We start from the raw sequence: 12275 nt of genomic DNA on the forward strand, positions 1-12275 counted from the left end.
AGGGCGCAAATGTGTCCTTAACCTCAGCACCAGGGTCATGTGTGTGCTCAGCCTGCCCACCGCCTGCACACAGAGTTGGGCACTTACAGCACCCAACACACAAATCCCCGAACACACCGCACTGCTCGCGTGGTGCATTTTGGGATTCCTGGAGATTGGTACTTGTTTCTCCGGCTTCCAGTGATCCGCGCGACCATGTAGGCGTGCAAAGGTGCGCTGAAGAGGACATCATTGGTCGCCTGGGAGGAAGGTGGGCTCATCCCGCCCTCCCCACCCCATAATTATCTCTCTATATATAATGATCGTGAGCACAGCCTCAATGTGCACTTTGCCAGGAATGGATGATCCTATCATACAGGAAGGAAAATCCAAACCAGTCCTCACTGATCAGGACCAAAGCCAATGAAAGACCCATATCTGGCCTGGACGTATTTAATACCAGCAGGGCCACCAGAGAAAATGAATTTCATGAGAATTACACTTAACAACAGAAATGATAGATTATATCATATGAATCTGGGTTATACTGAATAAAAACATTGGTCCCTCTCGTTTAGTAATGTATACAGTACTCTGTCTGGCAGCAGCTCTTCAGAGTCTCAGACAAGAACCTTTCCCAGCCTTGCCTGGAGAGGCCACCAGGGATTGAACCTGGGACCTTCTGCACACAAAGCAGATGCTCTCCCACTGAGCTACAACCCCCATAGCCAGGAATTAGGGAACAAAATAGGTTCATTTAAAGTCACCATTTATGGAAAACATTCCTTCAACACAGGATGCCTCAATTATACGCAGTGTTGCAAATTGTCACATATTGATTAACCAATTTGGGGTTATTAGCCCATGGCTCCACCCTAAGGCAAGCGTAGCAAAGCAGACATTTATCAGCTGACAGATGCATACAGATGAATGTATTGGTAGTGCCAGTTGAACACTTCCAAATTTATCTGTATGTGTTTGCATAGATAAATGTGTACTTTGTGACTCCTACATCAAAGAGGCAAAGAGGCACCTTTTACCATGGTGATTCTCTTTTATTTAGCAGGGGGAGAGTAACTGGCCATATCCACCCCCAGCACGGTACCTCCAGTGACTGTTGCTGGTATCTGTCTTACGTTTCTTTTTTAGATTGTGAGCCCTTTGGGGATAGGGATCCATCTTATTTGTTTGTTATTTCTCTGTGTAAACCGCCCTGAGCTATTTTTAGAGGGGCGGTATAGAAATCAAATAGATAGATAGATAGATAGATAGATAGATAGATAGATAGAGCGAGCCATGGGCGAATAATCAACAATTGTTTTGGTCTGACTGATACGCAACCACTACATGTAATGCTTGTTTTCTGTTTCAAGTGATGTTTTTAAACCATGGGGCCTGGGAAGGTGTGTGAATGGCCCCATGGGTGAAAATGGCCCCATGGCCCCTTCTGCCTGCCATGGGCTGGCAGGAAGAAGGCTTCCCAAACCTTGCCTTCCCCCCAGATGATCCTTGTGAACCTGGTGGGAGGCAGCGTGGAGCAGGGCAGATAACTCTGGGACTGGGACTCCTCCCTCTTCAATCAAAGGAGGGAGAAAGCAGCCTGCATACCCGAAGACTATGCTGGAGTGTCCTGGTCACACACACAAAAAACACCCCATGGTTTGTGTTGTGGGGTCTGAATGTATCCAGAGCAGTTTGGGGGCACAGGAGGTAAGGTAGCCTACAATAACCAACCAAATCTGGTCTTTGGTTTACTATATCTTCAGTTTACATGATGATTAAGCCATGTCCCCATTCTTCCCTGGGGGTTGGGTGGGTACTGCCTTGAATGCTGCTCTGGATAATAAGGAAGCTTTCTGAGATGGCTGGAAGGTGGAGCAAGCTCGCCAGATTATCAAAGGCGAGTTCCTGTCAACAAGGCTTCTGGAGTTAATAACACAACAGGGCTCAGGACGGTTCTCAAAAGGTAGCCCCTGGACCACTAGTGGCCTGTGAGCTCCATCTAGGTGGCCCACATACAGTGTGCAGGACAGTTGGGAGTATCCGTAATTCACCCTGCAGACTGACCATGAGTGGCTGTGCTCAGTTTGTTACTCTTGAGGTTTGCCCCAAACTCTTGATTTGTGTTGCTGCACCAGACCAGACCCCTGCTAGCTGAGCCAAGAGGCACCTTTTTAAAATGGCGATTCTCTTTCTTGAGCAACCAGCTCTGTCCATCCCCAGCACAGCATCCCTCCAGTGGCTGTTGCTGGTGTCTGTCTTATGTTTATTTTTTAGATTGTGAGCCCTTTGGGGACAGGGAGCCATTTTATTTATTTGTTTGTTTATAACTCTGTAAGCCACTGTGGGACCCTTTGTTGAAAAGCGGTATATGAATATTCATCTTATTTGTAATAAGCCCCGGTTTAGTTTAGTTTAGTTTAGAAAAAATATGACTAAGGGGAGACATGGCAGAGATTTCTGAAATTATGCATGGTGTGGAGAGAGAATATTTTCTCCCTCTCTCTCACACAGCAGTAGAACCGGGGGTCATCCCATGAACCTGATTGCCAAGAAATTTAGGACTGGCAAAAGGAAGTACAGTGCATAGCTGATTTATGGATTTCTCTGCTCCCGGATGTGGTAGTGACCAGAGCTGCAGAAATCCACTAGCCAACTAGTCTGTGATGAGTGAAAAATTATGCCTGATGAGTGAAAAAAAAAGTCCTGATGAGCAATGTACCAACATAGTTTGACGAGTAAAAATTTTTGTCTGGCTAATAAACTGAGCCAACATTTCTTCACCCATGGTGATGGCCCCTGGTTTTCAAAGGGGCTTAGACCAATTCATGGAGGGCAGGTCTATCAGTGACTCCTACTCCTGAGGGCTATAGGCTACCTCCAGGCTCAGAGGCAGGATGACTTCAAATACCAGTTGCAGGGGAGCAAGAGCAACCTACTATTTACGGCTTCCCAGAGGAATCTGGTGGACTACTGTGGGAAACAGAATGCTGGATTAGATAGGCCTTTGGCATGATCCAGCTGTTCTTATGTTCCCTGGAAGCAGTCCATTCTGGCTTTCCCTGCATTTGTACCCCCCGCCCCCAAGTATCAAGAGCGACATGATTATAACACCCCAATTATCACACCGAAGTTCACTGACCAAGTCTACTAATATTACTCCTTCACAAAAGACTCTGCCTTTTGTACCCTGCATTCATTGTCTTAGCAAACACCTCTCTCTTCCACTGATTTAAAAGACAGGAGGATAACAAAGTACTTGGAAAAACAAATCATTCTACAGCATGTTATCTATCAGGAGTTTAGAAGTGCTGAAAGACCTTCCTGCACAGAGCGGTAGAATGTCTGGGAGCTGTTAGATTGAGAAAGAAAAGTTGACTAATAGAGGATATGACAGAGGTTTAAGCGGTGCAGAGGAAGTTGAGAGAGAGAGAGAGAGATTGAGAGAGAGAGAGAGGTAGTTATTCTTCCTCAACTACAAGCATGGTACTCAGTGTCATTCCAGGTTCAGGACCAACAAAATAAAGGACTTCTTCATCATGACACAGAATTTATTAAATGCAACTCATTGCTAGTGAGCACTAGTGAGCTAGTGCAAGCATGAATCGTCCCCTTTGCTACGTTGGGTGGTCGTGGTCCGCCTCAGTTTGCATTTGGATGGGTGACTCCATGTGAATGCTGAAACGTATTCCCCTTAGAGCAGGCCTGCACAACATAAGGCCCAGGGGCCAGATTCGTCCCGCAGGGACTATTTTACTGGCCCCCAGGTATCCTGCAGCAATGCAGGATCTGGAAACTGCCTTATAGCACCATACTATGCATGTTTTCTCATAAATATGTTCCATGGTGTTCCCAGCAAGGCTTACTCCCACGTAAGCATTCCTAGGATTGCAGCCTGAAAGCAATGACAATTTAGGGGGAGGAGAGGAGTTGGCATTTGTTTGGGGCTGGCTTGCACTCCAGGGGCCCCAGTGACTGAGCAGGGACAAGACCTATTTCTGGCCACTATCCTTGGTTGAAACCATGGGTCCATTGACTGGGGCAATAGATCCACAAGTAACTAATAATATTTTAAATTTTAATGTAATCGTGTGCTAAAAATTGACCTTGGCTCCTGCATGACAAGTTGTGGATGGTTCCGGCCCACTAGGGCATTGGAGTTGTGCAGCCCGGCCTTAGAGGATGGGGCTGCAGCTCAGCGGAGGAGCATCTGTACACTCATATGCAGATAAGCATCCAAAGCTCACTCCTTGGACTCACTCCCAGGTAGGGCTGGGAGAGACTCCTGCCTTAAACCTTGGAGAGTCTCCCCTTGCCAGTCAGTGGAGTGAGTTAGATCAAGGCTTCTCAACGTTGGGTCCCCAGATGTTATTGGACTTCAACTCCGATAATCCCCAGCCCCAGTGGCCTTTGGCTGGGGATTAGGGGAGTTGAAGTCCAACAACATCTGGGGACCCAACGCTGAGAATCCCTGAGTTAGATGGACCAAGGGTCTGACTCTGTACAGGACAGTTTGTACAGTCTGTACAGAGCCACCTTGAGATTTTCTTAATGAAAGGTGGAGTATAAGTTTAATAAAATAAAATAAAAATAAATTAAATAAATAAAATAAAGTTTCCTATGCTCCTATATTTCTAGTGTTGACATTAATTATCAGGTCCAGGGCCCTCAGAAAGGCCACAATCCTGATGAAGGATGCTCCTATCCCAAGTTACTGTTAGCCTCAAGGAACCAATGCCCATGCCAACTGCTTCTGTATCTGGAGGCTCCATGTAACTGGCTTTCATCCGTTTTCAGGATAAAAAAAGGGCCAAACAAAAATCATTATGCTGACATCAAACATTTGAAAAATTGCCAAACTGTGAATTGTAGCAAAATTTCGTTTTAATCTTGAAATTACTTGGGGGCACTGCAATATACCTTGAAGCTGAATGCAACCTTGAAGAGCGCGAGGGGGGGGGGGAATCCCCACAGAATCCAAGTGGGTAGGTAGCCTTCCCTTTTCTTGATTAATTTATGAGGTTTGATGAGGTATTTAAAATTACCTTTAATCACCGTGCATAACAGGGTGGAGCAGTCGTTTTGTGCTGAGACGGATATATTTTCAAAAATGTTTGCTTCATGGCGAAGATTACAAAACGGAGGCATAGCATCTCCATTTTAAATCTAGGGTTGCCCTGGCAAAAAGGGAGAGCAGATAACAATGAAGTGGAATTCAGGAATAAATTTAAGGTGGTGACGGGCAGGAAAGGTAGAGGAAGACACAGAAAGATAAAAGGAGCCAAGCTCATATGCATAATTGCCAAGTGCCAATTTGGAAAGAGAAAGGGCTTTGTACCTGGGCTTGGTGTAGCTTCTTAGTCCCTTCTCAGTGCAAGCGTGGTATATCTCCCAGCATGGGCCAGCTTCCAACACCCCAGTTCTCATAGCAATGAGCATGCTGGGAGTGCTGGTTGCTCTGGTCTTGTATTCCTGAAGGCACTAATCCCCTTGCCCTCCAAGTGCTGAATTCAGACACTGGTTTAAAAAGTAGGGCAGTTCATATGACCAGTACTTGGGTAGGAGTCCCATCCTCCCCAAGTTTGAGACCTGTGCACACCCCCATTTACCGATAGAGGGGAAGTAAAAAATGGGCAGGGGGAGTGATAGTGGGTAGTGCCTCTGAGCATGTACGGAGGGTAGAGTTGCCAGAACCTAAGGGGTATACTCGTGGGTCAAATGGGCCGTAAGCCAGAATTTGGCTTTTCTAAAGCCAAATCTGGCCACTTAGACGGAGGGCATTTTCTTGATCATAGAGGGGATTTTTCTCCCTCTCACACAACACTAGAACCAGGGGTCGCTCCATGAAATTGATTGCCAGGAGGTCTAGGACCAAGAAATGGAAGTACTGTTTCACACAATGCGTGATCCACTTGTGGAACTCTCTGCCACAGGATGTGGTGACAGCCAACAACCTGGATGGCTTGAAGAGGGGTTTGGATTACTTCATAGAAGAGAGGTCCATCAATGGCTGTGGGCCACCTCCAGCCTCCAAGGCAGGATGCCTCTGAGTACCGGTTGCAGGGGAGTAGCAGCAGGAGAGAGGGCATGCCCTCAACTCCTGCCTGTGGCTTCCAGTGGCATCTGGTGGGCCACTGTGCGAAACAGGATGCTGGACTAGATGGGCTTTCTGGGGCCTGATCCAGCAGGGCTGTTCTTATGTTCTTATATTCTTACTAGTGTTTTCAGGCCCGTTAAATAACGGGCGCTAGTAAGTGCTCCGGGCCCCCGCCGCTATTCCCCCTCCCGCTGCCCTCAGCCACGGCTGGTCTCCCCATGCAGCGGCTGGTCTCCCCATGCCGCGGCCGGTCTCCCCAGCCGGGCAAGGGCCCCAAAGTTTCCCCCCGCCCAGCTTTAGTGGCGACGCCAGGCCTCGGCGGCGGCTCCGCCACCACCTCGGCCGGCTTCCCCCACCGCCTCTTTCCCCGCCGCCTCTTTCCTGTGTTCGCGGCGTGTGTTTCTGGCCCCGCCATTTCCCTCGCTGCCTCTTCCCGGCTTCTTCGGGGCGGCCGCTTTTGGCCGCCCAAGATGGCCACCGGGTGCTGGCGGTCGTGTCTCCCTTGATCTGTTCTGGGCATGCACTTTGCGCATGCCCAGAACAGCCCAGGGAGGCACGAACGCACGCCTTGGTGTCCGTCCGCGGACGGACACCAAGGCTTTTATTAGAGAGGATGAGCAGCAGCTGGCTACGAACACTCCGTCTTACACAGCCGCTGTATCCAGCTCTTTAACAAGCTAGGAGGTCAAATCCACTCAGCAGACTATCACTTCCCCACTTTGTTTTTAGACTCACAATTTGTAAACAGGAGCGCACACAGCCTCCAAACTCAGATAGGACGTGTCTCCTCTCCAAGTACTAATTGTGTGAACTGCCCTAGTGAAGGAGGCCCCTGATCTTTAGCTTAAAGCTATACTGCTTCTTTAAGAGGTACATTCTGAAGGCCTCAGAATGAGAAAGACCATGTGAGAGAGAGAGAGAGTATGGGAAGAGCTTCAGTTTTGTAGCAGAAAGCCTATGTGAGGGTTTTGGTGTGTATGATCTTTTCAGGGGCGGAACCTGAACTAGACTAGAAACATGTACGGAGGGCATGTTCAGAGACTAGAAACAGCCCTCTGATAAGCTGTGATTGGGTATTTTGTTTTTGTATTTTGTATATTTTTTCCCTGCAATCTAAATTTTAGGCACAAGGAAGGCTTCTCCAGTAAGTTGTTAGCAACCACGTAAGAACATAAGAACAGCCCCGCTGGATCAGGCCCAAGAAGGCCCATCTAGTCCAGCATCCTGTTTCGCACAGTGGCCCACCAGATGCCGCTGGAAGCCACAGGCAGGAGTTGAGGGCATGCCCTCTCTCCTGCTGCTACTCCCCTGCAACTGGTACTCAGAGGCATCCAGCCTCTGAGGCTGGAGGTGGCCCTCTGACTAGTAGCCATTGATAGACCTGTCCTCCATTCATTTATCTAAGCCCTTCTTAAAACCACCCAAACTAGTGGCCATTACCACATCCCATGGCAGAAAATTCCATAGATTAATTATGCACTGTGTGAAAAGGTACTTCCTCAACAAATAGTTGAGGGTGCCCCTACCACCACCACCACTGAAGTCTGCTGGGTGTGTTATTCTCACATATCAACCAAAAGATATTCTAGAAAGATATAGTTATCCTAAATCAGTTCTCAACGGTGCTGTATAGTTCTGCCCATCAGTTTGACTACGTCCTTCTGCTGTGTGCACACCCTGGCCTTTGTGCAATCTCCTCCACAGAACAATGTGGACTAGCCCCTTGGCTTTTTGAAGTGACAAAAGCTGAAGATTCTGAGATTCTGTTTAGTTGCCTCCCAGCTGCATAGATTTATGGACTCTGCCTGCCCTAACAGGCACAAGGCAAGTCCTGCATTTGAGGACACCACTTCCCCAACATTAGTGCTGAGATGGGAACTCTTTGCCCATGATGGTGGGGTGTCGCGAGGATGGCGTAGCGATCTCATGCTTGTAAAATACTTTGAAGATGAAAGGCCTCGGCTTCTCCAGACAGGGCCAACTCTTTTACGCAGCAATGATTATCAAAGTGTTGGGAAAGCACTGGGAATGTTTCAGCTTCTACAAGTCACAATTACTTGGGTTAAGTTTAATATGAACACAGGGATTAGCCATTTCTCAGGGAAGTGGGGGTGGGGGGTGAGGAGAGGTGCTTTGCAAGGGACAGTGCTATATAACCACTGCGTTTATTGATTTGACCCTGAGGGAAGGTTCACATGAACCTTTGGAGCGGCTGCAGCTGAGGTCAAATTGACCTCAGGACTATTTTTGCATGTTTACCCAGTGGCACACTCTTGTTAACTGATAACCCATCAGTTATATGTACAGCTGCAAACTTTAAACTTGTCGATTCCTCAGCTAAGTCTGCAGTCCTAAGCACACCTCATAGGAACGTAGGAAGCTGCCTTATACTGAGTCAGACCTTTGGTCCATCTAGCTTAGAACTGTCAGCACTGACTGGCAGCAGCTCTCCAGGGTTTCAGGCAGGAATCTCTCCCAGGCCTACCTGGAAATGCTGCTAGGGACTGAACCTGGCACCTTTTACATGCAAGCAGATGCTCTATGACTGAGCTACACCACCGTCTCCATAAGGAAGTTACCTTATACCGAGTCAGACCCTTGGTCCATCTAGCTAAGCATTGTCTATCCTGACCGGCAGCAGCTCTTCAAGGTTTCAAGCAGGGGTCTTTTCCAGACCTACCTGGAGATGGCGATCAGCCAGTGTGAATGGAAATCTCATCTGCACCTGACCTTCTAATCAAAAGCGTCATTTATGTGAAAGGTCCTGTCTGAGAACCCAAGGAAACCCAGATGTCTAATGGAGTGATCAAAAGGAGAACAGCCTTCCAATCCAAATCCACATGGATGGGATTTTCTTTTGAGGGTGTCTCTATCAAGAGTCACAAAAACTCCAGGAGACAGGAAGAATTGTACCAAAGAGAGGGAATCTTTGAAATTATGGATAAATCGTGGTGGATAAGGCTACAGTTTGAGAGATGCTGAGGAGAGGGATGGAAATGTTAGCTGTATGTTGCTGCTGAGGAAATGAAGTCACTTCCATAAATTCTAAGAGATTACACCACTCATTAATAGAAATTGCATGCTCTCGTCCAATGAGAGGGACCTGAAGAACATGTTAGGCAGAGGATCTCTGTCTTTCTCCAGAAGCGCCTGACTAAAATTGTGCCATCTCAGATTTTGGTGGGGGATTTTAGATGTAGACAGTCTAAGATTAATAGCAAAGATCTTGGATATTGTCAAGTATCAATTGCAGAAAGGTAGCACACTTTAAAGTTGGGAAGGAGGCTTTAGCTCAGTGGTGAAGTAGACCATTTTGCATGCAGAAGGCCCCAGGTCCACTCCCTGGCAGCAACTCCAGGTAGGGCTGGGAGAGACTCCTGCCTGGAACCTTGGAGAGCTGCTGCCAGTCAGTGTAGAGAATACTTCACTGGACAAATCATCCATCCCATAAATATAAGGCCATAGCTCAGTGGTAGACCTTATACCACAATCCAAGGAGATTATGACAAAAAAATAAATAAAACCAAATTTTATTGCTTTTCAACACAGCAGTACTTTTACAACCTGGCTGCTCTCTTTCTAGGCCAACTCGAACCCTATTCTGCCCCACCCACTTTCCCCAGGGTTCCACTAGGCTTTAAAGTGACAGTATTGTATTAACAATCAATACCAACAAAGCCTTTACCTGACTGGGTTGCTTTTTAGTTCTTTTCACTCTTGCATGCAGAAGGCCCCAGGCTCTATCCCTGGCAGCATCTCCAGGTAGGGCTGGGAAATATTATTGTCTGAAACCTTGGAGAAGCTGCTGCCAGCCAGTGTAGATAATACTGAGCTAGATGGTCATAGGGAAGAAACGATATATGGCAGTTTTATCCCTGCCGTTACTTAGAAAGTGGTGGGCTTCTGTGCGGCAGCTCGAAGATTGCGTTGGGGAGTCACAGCAGGAGAGAGGGCATGCCCTCAGCTCCTGCCTGTGGCTCCCAGTGGCATCTGGTGGGCCACTGTCAGGAACAGGATGATGGACTAGATGGGCCTCCTTGGGCCCGATCCAGCAGGGCTGTTCTTATGTTCTAATGAATAAATCCAGTGCTGCTTTATGGTTTTCACTAGTATAGTTGGTGGGTTTTGAGACTGTTGACCTGTTATCCTTTTTAATTGTTATTTATGGCTTTTATTTAACTGTATATTCATTTGTCTATTTTATAAATTGTTGAGTGTTAGTAACTAACTCCCTCCTTAGGTTTGGGAGGTTTTTGGTGGTTTCAGTATCATACCCTAGGGTATTGTGATATCAGTGGTATTATGTTTTTATTTTAAACTGTGTTATATGTTCTATTCTATCCCTTTGTTGTACTGTAATAAACATTGAACTGAATTATAAGGCAGTTTCCTATGTCACTATTCCTATGTTCCTAAGGCCCCCCCTACAGTCCCTGCCAGAGGTGCACCTATGTCATTTTGAAGCCTAGACCTAAAGACCTTTGGAGGTTCCCCCCCCCCCAACGACCTCCACTGCAAATTAAGCATCATTTTTAAACACGTAGGTTCTTGAGGGCACAAGCCACACCACCCAGGACAGACTAAAGAGGCTTTGGGGGGCCCCCCAAGGGGTGTGGAGGCCCTGGACTTCAGCCCCAAAGGCCAGGGGTCAGAGTGCCTCTGCAGCATCTCCAGACACAGCTGGGGAAGACCCCTGACATAAACCTTGGAGAGTTGCCATCAATTTGGTTTGCCACTTAAGTTTTAGTCCTTTCTTAATGTTTGCAATTGGGCTATTTAGAGAGTTTTGCAATTTGGCTGCTTTGCAATGGAAAATGGGGATCAGCAGCAGAGCATCTGTTTGCATGCAGAAGGTCCCAGGTTCAGTCCCTGGCAGCATCTCTAGGTAGGGCTGGGAGAGATGCCTGCCTGAAACCCTGGAGAGCTGCTGCCAGTCAATGTAGACAGTTCTGAGCTAGATGGACCAAAGGTCTGACTTAGTATAAGGCAGATTCCTATGTTCTTGGTCACTAGGTTACCCCAAACCACTTCATTTTTAAAAAACAAAAATCTCAAGGTCCAGCATTCAGATTCTTTAATAGTTGTCTTTTAAGTTGGCACCGCCATTCCTGAATAACGTAAATGGACATGGCAATTATGGAAGGGAAAGTGGCCAGGAGAGAGAGAGAGAGAGAGAGAGAGAGAGAGAGAGAGAGAGAGAGAGAGAGTATCTGTGCAATGCAACCATGCAATCCCAAAGCAAGGGAATTGCTTTTCTCTCTGTGGCAGGGTGACACCTACCTGTAAATCCCCTTTTGACAATAATGCAAGAGGATGAGTCCCGCCAGGGCATATTTAGACTCGGGTTGGCAGAGGAATTCTGACAAGCAGTGGGCAGCAGGAGGGGCGGCAGGAGGAACGCCCCCACAAGAAAGACCCTTTGGAAGATAACGTGTCAGGATGGCTTCCCCCTGCAGCAGCCTTTGTAACCGTCTCTGTGCTCCGATTCTCTTTGAATCCCAAGTACAAATTCTCATCGGGATGTTTTGTTGTTATTGCATACTGTTTTTACTGCACTGTCAACATGTGTGGAGCTTGACAAGAGGACAAGAGGACAGGTCTCTGCCTCGAGGGGGTTGCAGCCTCGAATCTGACTCGGGGAGATGGCAGAGGACGGGGAGAGAAGTTGGAGGCAGCAGTGACAGCGAGAATAAAATGTGTCTATTTCAGTTCCTTGCACTTAGGCTTTGTATGGGGACTCCCTTGCTGCTGGAAGTCAGAGAGGTGGCACTGTGCCGGCATTTGGGGAGGCAGTTCCAGGCATAAGGGACAGCAAGGGAGAAAGGGCAGAGTCACTGAATGGCATCCCGACAAAGTTATTAAATGGTACTCCTCAGGAGTTGCTAAATAGGATTACTGAATTTCAGTCAGACTACTCAGGAGTAATTTAGTCTGGATGCACTCTGTTTAAAGGAGCAAGAGATCTATGATGTTGAGAGAGGGGGTTCAGGGCATAAGGGGCAGCAAGGAAGAAAGGGTGGAGTAATTAAAGGTACCAAGGCACTTTCCAGATTAGCCCAAACCACAGTGACACTACAGATCCGCAAAATGTGCTTCTGTACTTCCTGCGTTGTGACACAGCAGTCCCTGTGCTGACAGCAAGGTGCTGTTCACATTTCTGATGCCTCACTTTGGATTTTAACTTTGTGATTTAGTGCTA

General features: G+C 47.4%; 1 non-coding gene across 1 annotated transcript; it reads right to left on the minus strand.

Annotated features, from left to right (window-relative positions):
* Positions 1-630: 630 nt before the first annotated feature.
* TRNAT-UGU (transfer RNA threonine (anticodon UGU)) lies at positions 631-702 on the minus strand. The gene has a single exon. It is a non-coding gene; the product is annotated as a tRNA-Thr (tRNA).
* Between the last annotated feature and the right edge of the window lie 11573 nt (positions 703-12275).

The sequence above is a fragment of the Hemicordylus capensis genome, chromosome 12 (genome assembly GCF_027244095.1).
Source record: "Hemicordylus capensis ecotype Gifberg chromosome 12, rHemCap1.1.pri, whole genome shotgun sequence".
In the NCBI taxonomy this organism is placed as follows: Eukaryota; Metazoa; Chordata; class Lepidosauria; order Squamata; family Cordylidae; genus Hemicordylus; species Hemicordylus capensis.